Source organism: Daphnia magna, linkage group LG4, assembly GCF_020631705.1.
Source record: "Daphnia magna isolate NIES linkage group LG4, ASM2063170v1.1, whole genome shotgun sequence".
NCBI lineage: Eukaryota > Metazoa > Arthropoda > Branchiopoda > Diplostraca > Daphniidae > Daphnia > Daphnia magna.
In genome coordinates, this window is record NC_059185.1 from 5,638,076 (window position 1) to 5,654,451 (window position 16,376).

The window sequence follows — 16,376 nt, forward strand, 5'->3', positions numbered from 1 at the left end:
CACCTACGGTGCTGCCCTCACGGGCAGGATTGTAGGTGGCAAGGGCCCTTTAAATTTATGTTAACTTTAAGAAGCCCTTGCCCCCTTTTTTAGTTAGTGTAAATCAAGTATCGAGGTAACAAAGTAACCGCTAGTCTCTCTCTCTCTCTGTACCACGTCGGGGAAAATTGTCTCCCCCACCGCATCTACAAAGAAATAAAGTGGTCTTTCCCTCCAGTCATATTTTTTCATTATTTTTTCATCTGTCATCCCTCATTTTCTGTTACAACGTCTCCACTGCACGTGAGCGTTAGTAAAAGTGACTTTTAAAGAAATGGATCAGAATAAGACGTCTTCTGAGGGACGTGATTCTTTTTTTAAAATAACCGTAGCTTAAGCGCGTCCTTTTAACATACTTTTGCGGTCCAGTACTGCACGTCCTGGTAAGACAGATTTAGGATGAGTTACTGCATTTAATTGTTATGTGGGTAAGGACTTCCTTGAGAAATTCAGGACGAGGATGAAGATAGGTGCCCTATCCTAATTTATCATTGGAGACATTACTATTGGAATGATGACCGAAAGTGAAATTTAAAAAAACTTAATGTGTCCAAAGTAGGACGCATGATTCCAGCTCATTCGACTGTAGTGATAGAAATAGAGCTAATTTTAAGAATCCAAGAGTGAGACAAGGCCAATGATAAAGCCTTCAATTAGCGGATTGGAACAAAATGGTGTTTCGACGGGACGACTGTTAGTGACACACTGTGGAACGTTCGATCAAGTGCTTGTGACAAATATATTAGATCGCAGTACAGGATACAGTACATGATACATAAACATACATATTCCTAGAAACATGGTCTTAGTCAAGCTAGAGGAAATCACCGTGTCAGGATAGAAAATGACTAACGTAGGGAAAGTAGTGGCATTCGTGGGATCGGAAAACCACAAAGGATGCCGGAAAGAGTTCGCAAGAGTATGCATCGACGGAGATTGAAGTGGAGGAACTTGACAGGATTGTGGGATGGTTGAAATAATTTGAGGATTGCTTCGCTTGGGACAACGACAAACTCGGCGTGTGCAATGTGGTTGAGCAAACGATGAAGACAGAAAACTCCCGTCCAATCCGACAAAGCCTCTACCAAGCTAGTGGAAAGAGCGGGAACTGATTCGGATGCTTGCCCAGGAGATGGAAGATGCCGGAGTTATCGAAAGTTGCAATGGGGTATGGAATTCACCGATGGTTCTAGTGCGAAAGAAGGACGGGACCTGGCAGTTCTGTGTGGATTAAAGAAAGTTAAACGCAGTGAACCTTAAGGACGTGTACTTCGTTACACCTGATTGAGGAAACCGTCGCAAGACTAGAGGTTTCTATTTTTTTTTTTCAATAATGGATATAAAATCAGAATACTGGCAGATCCCAATAATAGAGAGTGACTGTCCCAAATCAGCCTTTTTAACAGCTAACGGACTCTACCTGTTTAAGGTGATGGCGCTTGGTTTGTACACCTCGCCCGGAACGTTTCAAAGAATGATGGACCTGGTTCCCTATGGATTGGAATTTGAATTTTTTATTCCCGAACGGTGGAAGAACACGTGGGGAGTCTCCAAAGTGGGTTTGGAGTTTCTTAGAGGGAAAATCTGATGGTGAAGCCTAAGAAATGTTTTTTTGAGCAAACAAGGTTACAAACGCTACGAGACGATGTTGATAAGGATGGAATCACTCTGGCCCCGGAGAATATTCGCGGAGTCCGTGAATTTATTAGGCACGCTTCCAATGGGACTAAAGCTCAGAAAATCAAACACGTAAGGAGTTTCGTTGGTCTGTGTTCTTATTATAGAAGATTTATCAGCAATTTTTACAAAATCACCTAACCTCTATCGTGTTTATAGTTACACTCAATGAACATTTAGGAAGGATCCGTTAGGGGCAGAAATCCCTCCCACAATGGAAAAAAGGAATTATGGTATTGGAACAAGACCCAACACGCTGTTTGAAAGCTTTGCGCACGGTAGGCCAACAAAGGAGTAAACTACGGATATAAATTCCACCTGGACATACGTAGGTAAGATATCTTAAAGCTTTGCTTTTTGGACTATCTATCAAAGTGGGTGAGACGAGAGCATTACCAGCAGCTACAACTAAGGATGCAGCAGAATTTTTGGTGAGAACGTTGCCCAGCTACGGAGAGTGTTTTAACTAACTGTAGAAAACTGTGGAAAATGTTGTTCGGGGTGACCTCAATATCTACCCAATGTCCAACGGACAGAAAAACAGCTCTTAGAACTGAAATCAGTGCAAGAATTCCAAATCTATTATGTTGAAATATACGAATAAACAAGAATGAATATAAAAGGCTTCTGTATTTGAATACAGAATAATATCAAACATTCCAGCATGTGGAGCTTCTGGTCAAACCAGGAAAAAAAGAAAATCAAACATTCCAGCATGTGGAGCTTCTGGTTTAACCAGGTAAATGAACACTCCGTCGAGTGGAGGAAAGAGAACAGAAGAATCTGGAACAGAGCATGGTACATTTACATATATACATACGATAATGAAAAATAATGAAACGTGTGACGATAACGTCCACGCGTGATGACCAAGAGAGGTAAAGAGAAATATGAAACGATAACTTTTCCCATCATACAATAAACATACATATATGTATAATGTGCCATGTAGTGTCGGCGATAATCTAACTTCCATGGAGATATATCAATATCTCCACGATTTCTCTAGATAATCGATATTTAAAGATATATCTAGTATCTAACCATAGCTCAGCTGTTTGTAACTTTTTCATACAAATGTATAGGCTACCGGTAGATGACGTTCACAAAGAAAAACACCTTACGCCACTCAATCACGTCACTGAATAACGTCACTGAATTACATTACGTCACTGAGTAGAATTCTTTGGATTCAAAATCGTTATTGAAAAATGTCAGAACCCAAAAAAGGAAGAAGTCCCGTTTGGGACCATTTTGAAAAAGTGGGATCGTTAGGCGCTAAAAAGTGTAGATGTTTGCATTGTGAAGCCATTTTAAGATTTTGTGGAAATACCACGAATATGCTGTCTCATCTTTCGATCCACCATCGAGATATTTATTTGCAAGTTCAGCCTAAACTGCAAAAGTCTCGACCAAAACCTTCCCCAACGCCGAAACGACCAAGATTATTGGACGAGAATGGGAACGAAACGGAAGGTAAAATATTAAGACGAAGTGAGAGCTAAAAGTTATGTATTTCCCTGAATTTTGTTGAACAGAATGTGAAAATGAGGTGGATGTGGAAATAGATGCTGCTGGTCCGTCATCCACACTGATGGACACTGATGCTCCAACTTCGAATGACAGGGGGAATAGCTCAACCCAAGCATCTTCTTCTTCCAGTTCCTCACAATCAAGTAATGACTTTAGCCAAGTTAAGCGTGTAGGTTTGCACAATTTATATGGCTTTTTTTTTCAGGCCGTGGGAAATTTTTGCCTTATCCTCGCAACAGCGAAAAAATGAAACATTTTCTACGTCAATTGATGCTCTTTATTGTGAGAGGCATGCATTGCCTTTCACTTGTCGACAATACTTATTTCATCGCGTTTGTACGCTATTTGGATCCTAGGATCACTTTACCGTGTCGCAGTACCATCACCCACAAACATTTGCCTGAAATGTACAACGAAGCAGTCAATAAATTAAAAGAAGAACTTGCTCTGATTCGATGGGTGGCTCTCACTACCGATGGATGGACTTGCCGCAATATTCGCCACTATCTTACTGTGACCGTTCACTATATTAATTCGGAGATGAAAATGATATCCCGAGTTTTGACTACTGAACACATGGAAGAGTCCTGTACAAGCGAAAACTTAGCCAACAAGTTGAAAGAAATAGCAGATACTTGGAATATTTTCAATAAAGGTAACCATAAGGATAACCTAACTTATACATTCGCCACATTTATCAAGTTTTCCTGATTTTTTACAGTTGTTGCTGTCGTAACTGACAACGCTTTTAATGTCGTTGGTGCCATAAAAATACTTGCAAGCTCACCAAATTGTGCTGGGTGGCGTCACGTTCATTGCTTCGCGCACACGCTCAGCTTGATTGTAAAAGGAGCAATTGAAAAAACTCCTGAATTCTCGGCCATTCTCTTACGTGCGAGAGCAATAGTGACATTTTTCCATCAAAGCCATAAAGCAACTGCTAAACTGGCATCTTTATGTAAAGACCGAACTATTAAGGTCTTAGCACAAGACGTGGCGACGAGATGGAATTCTAACCTCATAGTGATTCGGTCGTTGATTGATCTTAAAGAATTTGTTCAAGATGCGTTGCGCTCCCCCGTCATTGATCGACGTGATTTAGATTTGGATGACTTTGAATGGGAAATACTAGCCAACGCGGTTGAAATATTAAAGCCGTTTGACGAATTAACGAAGGATCTATCTTCACAAAATTACCCTAGTATTTCCAAAGTTATTCCATCGATTGTTTTCATAACAAAATGGCTGAATAATATCAACAAAAACATCTACGTTGACTGCCTTAAACAACTTCTAACATTTCTAATTACTGGGCTTAAAGAAAGGTTTGAAGATCGTCAGAAAACGTGCACGCATTCAACTCCTCACTTAATTGCCACATATCTGGATCCCAGGTATGAAAGCTAACTTCTATTGCCTCGTTATTTTAATTTAACACATTAACTTACTATACAGATTCAAGAAACTGGATCTCTATTTCAGTAGTGTGGTTTCCAGTGAGGCCGAGAAAAGAACAAGAAACCACATCGTTTTCAGTTCAGAGGAGAGAGGTAAAGATAGTCAGCAATTGGCAGCTCAACCTATGCAACAAAACAAGTCTTCGATCTGGGAAGGACACGATGAAGCTTTCGCCATGTCAAACGCCAACATTACTGCCCAAGGACCAAACAGAGAAGCCAACAGAATAATTCTGACGGAAGAATATAACATCTTACCGCTTCAGCCTCGCAACTCGGATCCTTTGCTGTTTTGGAAAACTAAAAGAGACGAAGGTCAGTTTTGGCCAGTGATAAAAGTGGTCACCAAGTTTCAATGCATACCGGCTACATCAGTTCCATGTGAACAACCTTTTTCTTCTGCTGGGGAACTAGTTTCTGAGGAAAGAAACAGACTCTCTCCTGACAATGTAAACATGTTGCTGTTTCTGAACAAAAATGCATAGGAATATTAATACGACTTGCTTCCATGTGGCAGAAAAAACTGTTTGTTACCTGATACAATGATATAAATGCCCAAAACATCCAATTCAGGTTGTCTAAATCACGCCAAATGAATTAAAAATATTTTCCTGCAATTGTAATATGACTGAATTTAAGCAGAAATCACGGAAGATTTCAGTTATTCTATTACTCACCTCAAATACGTACACCAATAAGCAAAAGACATCACAGGAAAAGTCAACAAACATGATAATTAGCAGACGTAATCGTTTTGTTACAGTTTCTTTATTGGCACAAGCTCGGGCACAAAGCTTACAACAAACATTCATACCGAATAATACAGAAGTTACTATTTACAACAGAATACGCGAAGGGTAGCCAGTTTACACAAGGCTCCTTCTTTAAGTACTTACGCGAGGTTAGCCAGCTTCAAGCAAAGCCACCTCTTAACGTCCTGTCGGACATCGGGCCAAATCCCGACTCCCCTCTCTAAGTTTCAGAGAGACTTATTGTCGACTCCAGATCGACCAGTCATCTAGGGGTGGTAATACAAATTATACAGAAGGGGAAACATTTATAGTTATAAAATGTGACAATAGAGGGTAGTACCCGCAACAATCGGCACTTCCTGACTTGAAGTTTCACGAGTGATGCAAAAAACACAATATTGTCGCACGAGTTGTATTGGGACAAGAACAAACGAATACAACAAGTGATGACTTAAATTCTAGACAATTATTCACTTTTAACTAGTAACAATAAGGGATGACCATACCAAACTCGGAGAGCGTCTGAAGACTCCAGGGAACTACTCCTACGGAGCCTAGCTCCGGGAGCTCACCCGATGGAGACTCATCTAACGCAGATTCAGGGCAGCGTTTTATACCGTCGCGCGAATTACTCCCCTTCCGGACTGCATATCTGCGTATCTTTCTTGGAGCGAACTTCTCCCGATAATTTCTTCACCACGATCGCAGCTTTGTCCAAGGAGCGGATGACTCATCTCTGCGAAGAGATAACCAATATCCCTTTTCACCCGCGACAATATGGAAACTTCAAAATTAGACCATGAAGAAAATTAGGAAAGAGAATAAACGTAATGATGGCCAGTTGACCTCGCAGCGTTCCGTTGTGGCCAAAAGCTCCCTCGTTATTATCTTTTAAAGTTACCAGGGCGGCTAGGTGAAGAACCCGAGAGTGGTGAAGGAGGGTATTCGCTTATGGAATTGGCAGGGGCAATCGTGTAACTCGATCCTCTTTGGATTCATCCACTTCACGGAAGGCAGCAAATTCTCGATTCTTACAGCCGGCATCTCGGTGTAAGCGTTGGCTGCCTACGTCCGCCCACACGTACAAAGAACCCACGGCGTGTTGTGATACGCGTCTGACAGCTCGCATGGGAAAGGACATCCAAAATGGTGCGTCCACAAGCGTTCTACTTCCACACGAGGCAGGCAAATGGGTCCGATGAAGACGACTTTTGAAAAGCCGTTCGATGGTCTTCATCCCTCTTCTGACACCAATTGTTACAGTTTCTTTATTGGCACAAGCTCGGGCACAAAGCTTACAACAAACATTCATACCGAATAATACAGAAGTTACTATTTACAACAGAATACGCGAAGGGTAGCCAGTTTACACAAGGCTCCTTCTTTAAGTACTTACGCGAGGTTAGCCAGCTTCAAGCAAAGCCACCTCTTAACGTCCTGTCGGACATCGGGCCAAATCCCGACTCCCCTCTCTAAGTTTCAGAGAGACTTATTGTCGACTATAGATCGACCAGTCATCTAGGGGTGGTAATACAAATTATACAGAAGGGGAAACATTTATAGTTATAAAATGTGACAATAGAGGGTAGTACCCGCAACAGTTTGCAATGCGGTTGTTTACAAAAATTTTAGATATTAGATTCAATATTTTTATTGATTAATATCTACTAAAAATATCGATAGTCAGTATCTAACCAATGTTAGATTATCGCCGACACTAGTGCCATGACAAATTATCAAGATAGCAGTTACAATAATTACCAGTGTTGAAGATTGAATTGAGCACACAAAATAAAGAGGAAAATTTAGATAACTCTGCAGAGAGTGAAAAACTTCGTGTTCGTTCACTAAACGTGGTCAGAAGCAGAATAAGGAAAAATGGAGAAGAGAAGGGGGAGAGAGGCTACAACCCGAAGGCCGGGGACTTGCTTTTATTAAGCACAGAACGAGTGCAACTAGAGCCATCTAGCGGTCACTCGGTGAAGGTTGTGTTTGTCGAATCTCAACATATTACACATTAGCCATGTCCGAATCCAAAATAAGGGGCATCATACGAAATGTACCGATCAACAACTTAGACGAAGAGCTTGCAGAACTTCTGACAGACCAGGGAATCACCAAAACACAAAGATTCTCAACCATAACAGATGATGGGACAAAAGTACCAACCAAAATGGTCGAATTCTTCTTCAGCACATCATCTCTCCCGCGGGAAGTAGTAGTAGCCCACGAAATATTCCTTGTTAAACAATTTATCCCACGACCATTACTCTGCAGAATATGATGGAACTTTGTCTATCCTGAGGAATCCTGCAAAACAAAACAGACTTGAAAATATTGCTCACTTCACCCACTCGAACCAGCCTGCCTTAACCCATCTATATGCCCCTCATGCGGAAAACCTGGACATGCAGCTGGAACAACAGAATGCCCCATCTTTCAGAACAAATTGCAGATAATTAGGTTCGCCTATGAAAACAAAATTCCCATACGGGAAGACAGCAAGCTTCTCAGCAAACCGCAAGGCATGAAACCGATCCGCATACCGAACATGGCCCCAACTGACAAAAATTATATCGACCTGGACAACATCAAACAAGAAATCAACTACCTAAGATCCCAAATCACTCTTCTCAAAAACCACCAACCACCTTAACAGACAGAAGCCAGATTTACAGCCCTCGAAACTACTGTCGAAAATATGAAGAAAAAAATTGCTCCACTAGATAATCACCCAGAAAAAGTCAATAACCTACAAAAAAACATGGATTCCGACTTTGAAGCCACGCATAACCAACTAGAAGCCCTTATGAATTTGGTAAAGGAAAGCCTCAAACTGAACAATAGTGAACGCCCACCACCAAAACCACCAAATACGATAGACCGCCGAGCAACAACAATAAACAAGAAATGACTGGACCGTAAAAAATTACACAATGGAACGCAAGAAGCCTTTATAAATATAAATTGCAAGAATTCAGATATAACATTAAAATCACCAACGCACACATTATTCTACTAAGTGAAACATTCTGGAACGATAACTTCATACCGAAATTCTCAGCATACCACACTCATTACCTGAACCGCCAAAATCAAGGTGGAGGTGTCACCATCCTAATTAAAAAGAACAAACAGGCCACTCCTCTGACCCTATACCAGCCCCCGGAGAAATGGAAGCCATCGGGATAACTGTAAAATTTAAAAAACAACGAATTAATTGACGTCCTCTCCATATACTGCCCAGATGGAAACCAGTGCAGACACCAAGAAATGGACATTATCAACTCATCCAACAATAGCCTAATACTAGGTGGAGATCTAAATGCACACTCACCTATCTGGGATGACCACCACCCTCAAAACAAGTGTGGACGCATCATAACTAATATTCTGATAAATGAAGAAAAGCTCACCCTATGTACCCCCAAAAACCTAGGTACGCGATCCAACCCCAACGTAAACCGAAGCTCCACAATACACCTCACCTTTGCCTCATCGGCCATCGCACACCTAACATCCATCACAAATGTTCCCTACAGGGGCAGTGACCACCCCCCCCGTCATCATCGAAATAAACATCAATTCGTCACCCACCATCACAAACAACCACTATTGGAGATTTTCAGACAAAAACTGAGAAGAGTGGAATAATGAACTAGCAAAGAAATTAAGAGAGAAAAACATAATGACAACCCAAGAAACAGACGTAGCGTACAACATCTTCTACTTGGCCATTATCAAAACTACGACCAAACACTTTTTCCCCAACACCAACATAAAAGAATCAAACAAAACATAATGGGCACCAGTCTGCAAAAAAGCCACCGGAGCAGCGCGTAAAGCACACCACACTTGGTGGAAACACTACTCCCATCTGACAAAACCGCTCTCAATAAAATGGAAGCCATAAAAAGGAAAACCATCATGACTGCCAAAACCATTCATGGGACCAATACATAACAGCATTGAGTGAGCCAAGAAACAATCACGCACTCTGGAGAATAAAAAAAAACGTCATGAACTCTCCTCAAAACACGCCCTCCATCAAGCCACTCAAAAACGTAAATGGCGAACTCATAACTGGCCCAACTGAAAAAGCAAATGCCCTACTGAACCAATTCTGCCCAAGAGGAAGAAGAGAGAAGAGTGACGACCGAACAAAACTGTACAAGCAAATTATCCAGGATGCAATAAACGACCAGGAAGCCTACCCACTCAACTCAACTATAACGGAAGTGGAACTCAGAAGAAACTTAAAAAACCTAAGATGCAAGGCCATGGGAAAGGACAGAGTCCACAACAAAATGATCGGCAACCTAAAAGATAGCAAACTCAAAGCTTCACTACACCTACTCAACAAATCACTTGACCAAGGATACACACCTACCGACTGGAAAACTGCCGTTGAGATACAAATCCTAAAGCCAAACAAACCTATAGAAGATACCGCCTCGTACAGGCAAATATGACTGACCTCATGCCTCTGCAAGATAATGGAACAAATCATTAATAATAGACTTCAATGGTACCTAGAGAAACACACATACCTACCAAATTTCCAAACAGGCTTCAGAAGTGGGTGCACAACCAACGATAACATAGTTCGCCTTGAATCCGCAACCACCAGCGGATTCAACGAGAAGAAATCCACCACAGCAGTATTTCTGGATCTGAAAAAGGCCTATGACAACACATGGATAACAGGATTAATCTACAAACTTTCCAAATTTAACATCAGATGGAACCTGCTAAAATGGCTCCAAAACTTTCTTACTGACAGAAGAATTACTGTCAGAATGGAAAACAAGGTGTCCGAAGAAAGATACCTTAATAGAGGAGCCCCCCAAGGATGCTTCTTGAGCCTGATACTTTTTAACATCATGATTGCCGACTTCCCACAACCATAAGCCAGCATCAAAACATCCCTATTTACCGATGACATAGAAACCCACGTCACCACAAACAACAACCGACAAGCAGAGACCGTCTTACAACCATACCTCGACAAAAGAGACAGATGGACCAAACACTGGAAACTTAGCCCCCAAATGCGCAGCTGTTACATTCACAAGGAAAACAAAAGAAGAACGGGAGCCAAACCTACTCATCAACAACGAACGCATCAAAGTAACTAAACAATACAAGTTCCTAGGTATCCCGTTTGACTCAAGGTTATCATGGGACCAAAATATCAACCACAACAACACTAGCATACAAAAAAGAGCCAACTTACTGAAAATGGTTACCTATGGAAAACACCCACTACAAATTACTCTCCTTCTCCGTATCTATATAGTCGTCATCCTCAGAAAAATAGATTATGGAGCCATTGTCATCTCATCGGCCCCGAAAACAAAAATCCTAAAACTAGAAACCACACAAAACAGTATATTAAGATGTATCCTCGGGGGCATGAGATCAACACCCATAGCACTAATGCAGGCAGAAACGGGAGTAACTTCTATCCAAGAAAGATGGGATCTTATCTAACAAAAAGATATTCAACGAAGCTATGCAGCAAACAATGGAATCTAACATATCAGGCAATCTACGATTTGTCAAAAACCACCAAGGAATGGAAAAATAGAAGCACCCCATCAACTATCCGACACTTAATAGAGCTAAAATCATCAAACAGCATATACCCAAAAACTAAACCAAATGATCAGCCCCACATGGATCCCATAGCACCATGGCAACTATTCTCAACCCCCGTCGAAATGTTCCCTATGAGCAAGAAAGCAGCTAAACAAGACACTCGCCTCACGTCAGTAACCTTCCAACATAACAATTTAATGCAGGAACTCATCCTAAATCTGTTTTACTAGGACGTGCAGTACTGGGCCGCCAAAGGACGTTATAAGGACGAGCTTAAGCCACGGTCCTTTTAAAAAATAAATCACGTCCCTCATTAGACGTCTTATTTTGATCGATTTCTTTAAAAGCCACGTTGTCACAATTAACAGTGTAGCGTTGGGGTTCAACTTTGTAAGAATTACGTACACCACATCAAATAATAATCCAGAATTGTTTTTTCAATCGTTTTTCGTAGTGATTGGTAAACAAGAAGAAGCTCAGTCTATGATGCGGGAGTCCAATGATCGAAACTCATAACAGTTATGTTTCTCTTCTGGTATTGAATACTTTTTTTGGCATTTTTTTTATGGAGCAAAAAGTCGTCCCAGTGAACGCCAAAATGAGAGCTTTGGTGACCATAAAAATACGTGTTATAGAGCAGTTTTTGACGGTCATCAACACCTGCTAAAATCGTCTTTAAGTCGTCATTGTAGGATTTCAGGACAGAATAAAGAAATCCTAGTAGTGCCGTTAGGATGAATAAATATCCTTTAAAAGACGTCAGTGTGCTGTGTGGGTTCCTAGCACTCAACAAGGATGAACCACCAGACCACCTATCCATATACACAGATGGATCCACATGCACGACAAGCAGGAAGTCCACCTGTGCATTTTTCATACCAAAATTGAAAATAAAAGAATTATTCCTACTGTCTGAGAGAACCAACGGCTTTAACATAGAACTAGAAGCCATCAATCAGGCCCTAGCCCATGTATATCACCAAGACTGGAATAGGATCAACATCTACTGCGACTCCAAAGCAGCCATAGAGGCAATCAGTAACTTCAAATGGGAAGCCAGCAACACAATACCTAAAATAATACAACAAATAGTCAACTTCAACTCAGCAGGCCCCAAAATAAAATTCTACTGGATACCCAGCCACTTTTTAAAAATCTTTAAAGAAGTCCTATTTCTCCTTTTGCCAGTCCTATTTCTTCTTAGGGTTAGGCCTATTTTCTTATTCCTACTCTATCATATTTCTGGACAATGAGCCTCTAAACCGGTAGGCAAGATGGGAGGGGAATTGATCGAGACAAGCGGGTTGGCTTATATCCTTGAGTCCTTGAAAATTACCGTTGTCAAAATTTCAGCGCTTAATTCACTTGCAGCTTAAGAACTCCTTATAATTAAAAAAAAATTTTTTTTCGGTATTTTAACCAAAATTTTTTACAATATATAGTTCATTTACCAAAAAATTAATCATTTTATAAATGTGAGTGCGATTTTACTTTGGTTATTATTTATTCTTCTTACGACTTGCATCATAGAGGGGCTACGATGGGTGTGGTCCTCACCCTTCTAGGGAGGGGGATGATTCACCAAAGAGGCTGAGATTCCAAGATACGAATGATCCCCCGCAACCCCCTCTGTGTTGCAAGATGTACGAAGAATTTACAATAGAAAAAATTTAACAACATTTAGATTTATTTATTATTTGTTAAATGAACTGTATTCAGTCAAAAATGACGGTTAATATTCTGCAATAAAAATTTTAATAGGATAAGGAATTCTTAACATGCAAGCGAAGTAAGCGTTGACCTTTTGTCAACGGTCATTTTTAAGGGCGTAGGCATATAAGGCCAACGCTCTTCTAGTATAATTACCCCCCCCCCCCTTCATTTCGCCTACCGGCTTGGAGGCTCATTGTCCTTAAAGATGTAAGATACAGTGCCGGTCCAGTTATAGAACCGGCCTGTGCGCGGTTCTATAACTGAATGGTTCCATAACCAAGCACCTGATCTTAGTGCCACCTATCGTCTGTTCTTTTATCCCTCAAACTTTGACGGTCTTAGAATGTAAGGGCACATAGCAGAGTGGTAATGCTGTTCGCTATGGATCTAGAGTCCCGTGTTCGAACCGCTGCTATGACTAACTTAGAAAGATTTTTAATATATGTGTAATATAGTCTATGGCTATGAATGGTGAGATACTAGTGTATCTACATTAGTGGGGGACCATTCACAGAGGAAGTGGTTTGATGATCTAGAAGAACTGTTGTCATAACAAAAGGAAAAAGAAATTAGAGTTGGTAGAAGGACTGGAATGGAACAAGGTGCTAGAAGATAAGAATGAATAGTGGAAGCTATGTATTCTATTGTATTTGGTATGAATAAATTTACCGCCTATTATTATTAGTTGGGTCATTGAATCAATGTACAACATTGCCTAAAAAGATAAAACCCATTACAGTAATATTTTTTTGCATGTTTTAAAAGGCAAAACCCATTCATTCCCGCCATAGAAAATCTATATAGTTCATAATACGGCCGACGGTGGCGCTGAAACACGGCAAAGAAAAATCGGTTCGATAACCGAGCCGGTTCCTTAGCTAGGCGGTTCTATAACTGGACCGGCACTGTAAAGGCAAGCGAAATAGCCTTAAATCCAAGAAGAAATAGGACTGTTCAAAATGTGATTTAAAAGCAGTCCTATTTCTCCCAGTCCTATTCCTACAGGAGAAAATCGACTGAAAATTTCCAGTCCTATTTCTCCAGTCCTATTTGGTTTTGGTCCTATTTTACCGCCAATCATACAAGGCAATGAAACTGCAGACCATTTAGCCAACGCCAGGCGACACATACACGTAGGTCACCAGCTAAAACACTGTCCAAATGTAGCTGAATGACTGCTGAAAATAAAAAACAACCATAGACAACAGGTACTAGCCAGACTAAGTACAATTTTTACCAACACTGGAGTTACCAACCTCCAGAAAATGGGAATGTGCCCATGGCACACCCACAAAAGAAGAAAAATCCAAACAGCCCTTTTTAGGCTAAGAAGAGGCCACTGCAAGCTGAACAACACAATAAGCAAATAGGACATTGACGTCAACCCAGAATTCATACACGGCTGCGACGAAAAAGAAGACCGAACAAACATTCTCCTGCACTGCCCGCACTATTCCGACGCCAAAACAAAACTGACGAAACCGTTGAAAAAAAACAGACATACCAACACTGATGGGCTGCAACTCCAGCATCCCTTACCACACACAAGGATTAATAGCTAAACATTTAATTATGTTCGTCACAGAAACACAATTAATTGAAAGAATCTAAATCCCCTGATCAACACAAAAAAAACAAAAAAACAAAAAAAAAACACACCACCACCCCCCTCTACCCAAAATTTTGTTTGAAAAAACGTTAATGTAAATAAACAGAAATTGCGGTGTGTAAGGGCTTCACTGGTGGCCCGTAAACTATAACCAGTGGTAAACAGCCATGACCAATGACACCTAAATAAAAAAAAAAAAACCATGAGGTACACCAGGAGTAGTAAGGGGGGGTACCTTTTGCATTGGATAGCCTTATGCTGCGAATGTTTAGCTCCATAGATGGCGTTGCGGCTGTTCGGTCTGGAATTTGAAGGGCGAGAATAGGGGAAACAAAGGTTATAATTTAGAATTTCGTCGGCTATGTTTTTGTTTGGTGACGCAATTCAAAATTAGTCTGCTTTCTGCTATTCCCTTCCTTCAAATTCCAGACCCACCACGCCATCTACGGAGCTTAACATGCGGAGCTCAAGCTGTTTTGCAGGCGTTACTACTTCTGGTGTATTTCATGTTTGACCTACAGGTGTATTTGAACTCCGAACCTTTGACATTCGAAAGCTGTCTTCATCCACAGCGGTATTGAGTCGGTATACAGACATGCAAAGAACAATTATTTTGTTAACGAATATCGATGTAAATTGCACCATACAAATCTGAACTGATCCTTGTCTGCTTTATTTAAGGCTAAACAGTATGTTGCAAAGCTAGTTTTATCAGAGTCATAACGCCTGGTTCCTCCACTATGGCTATTTTCCCTCTCAGAAAAGGGGTACCCTCTTGCGAGGATTACTATACAAGAAAACGAGGGTTTTGGATCGGGGCATGGTCGGGGCGTATGAGTGATTTCCCGCCCGGTGGGACTGCCGTCTGTCGACGAATGGTCTTCTGCGTGGAATGAAACAACACACCCGCAAGAAGTGCTCACCACGGAGGCCTGGACGTGCCGAAACAATCGTCACTACCTTGCTGTACCGGTTCATTTCAATAAAAAATTTCGATGGCTCTGGTTTCTCGTGTTTTGGCAACAGAACACCTCGAAGAATCCTTTGGAGAATTCATCCGTTAAACTTAAAAGGATTGCTGACGTTTGGAAAATGGTTGACAAGGATAATTATCGTTAATTTGTAACTTATTTCGTTGTTCTCTCCTAAATAACGTTCCCTTTGACAATTTTTACAGTGGTTGGGGCAGTCTATGAAAATGCCTATAACATTGTTCGAGCTGTAGAAATTGTCAAAGAAACCAATCGCAAATGGCGCAACATTCAATGCTTTGCACATAGCTTAAATCTTGTAGTCAAGGGCTCTATTGAAAGAAATCACGGAATTTCTTCAATTCTAGCACGGTCAAGAGCCATCGTGACTTTCTTCCATCAAAGTGCTAAAACCACGTCTAAGTTAGTATCCTTGTGCAAAAACTGAACGAGTAAGGTTTTGGCTCAAGACGTGGTCACTAGATGGAACTCGATGCTGACAATGATAGCCAGTTTAGTCGAGCTTAAGAAGTATGTGCAAGATTCTCTCTCATCACCTGCCATTGATCGTTCAGATTTGGACTTACAGCTACATGATGTAACTCTTGTATCAGCACTGGAATTATTGCAGCCTTTCGACGAAGTCACAACTGACTTATCATCCCAGCATTACCCCGTCGATTTCGAAAGTTATTCCTTCGATTCGATTGGTAATTGCTTTCTTGAATCGGAGGAAGGAAGTCATGTCATGTCTGGCCCAGCTCAACGAAGATCTTCTGTGCTTGTTGAGCCCTCTTTTCAGCATAACACTGAATTACTCAACACCTTAGAGTAACTGGTATTGTTGATGTTTGTGTTGAAATCATTCAGCACTAGATGGAAGCGTTATGATTTTCTGAGAAAAACATGGAAGGCAACGTCTGAGTGATGACGCTGCGGCTCTTGACGTTGATGCAGAAAAGATGGAAGATACGTCCGGTCTGTGTGGTATCTCTGGCAGAGTACAAGTGTTATTGAAGTACTG

At 41.0% G+C, this 16,376-nt stretch overlaps 1 long non-coding RNA gene and 1 pseudogene across 2 annotated transcripts; one reads left to right on the forward strand and one right to left on the reverse strand.

The window, feature by feature from the left end:
- The first annotated feature begins 2,879 nt into the window (after window positions 1–2,879).
- On the forward strand, window positions 2,880–5,017 carry LOC116915485 (annotated as a pseudogene).
- A 2,626-nt stretch (window positions 5,018–7,643) lies between these two features.
- LOC123471203 lies at window positions 7,644–10,103 on the reverse strand. 2 transcript variants are annotated; one of them, XR_006645382.1, is made up of 5 exons: window positions 10,013–10,103; window positions 9,936–9,944; window positions 9,845–9,879; window positions 8,540–8,650; window positions 7,644–7,768 (listed from the first exon to the last, which is right to left on the reverse strand). It is a non-coding gene; the product is annotated as an uncharacterized LOC123471203 (long non-coding RNA). The 2 variants fall into 2 exon arrangements; XR_006645381.1 differs by lacking the exon at window positions 7,644–7,768 and having other exon boundaries at window positions 8,455–8,650.
- Between the last annotated feature and the right edge of the window lie 6,273 nt (window positions 10,104–16,376).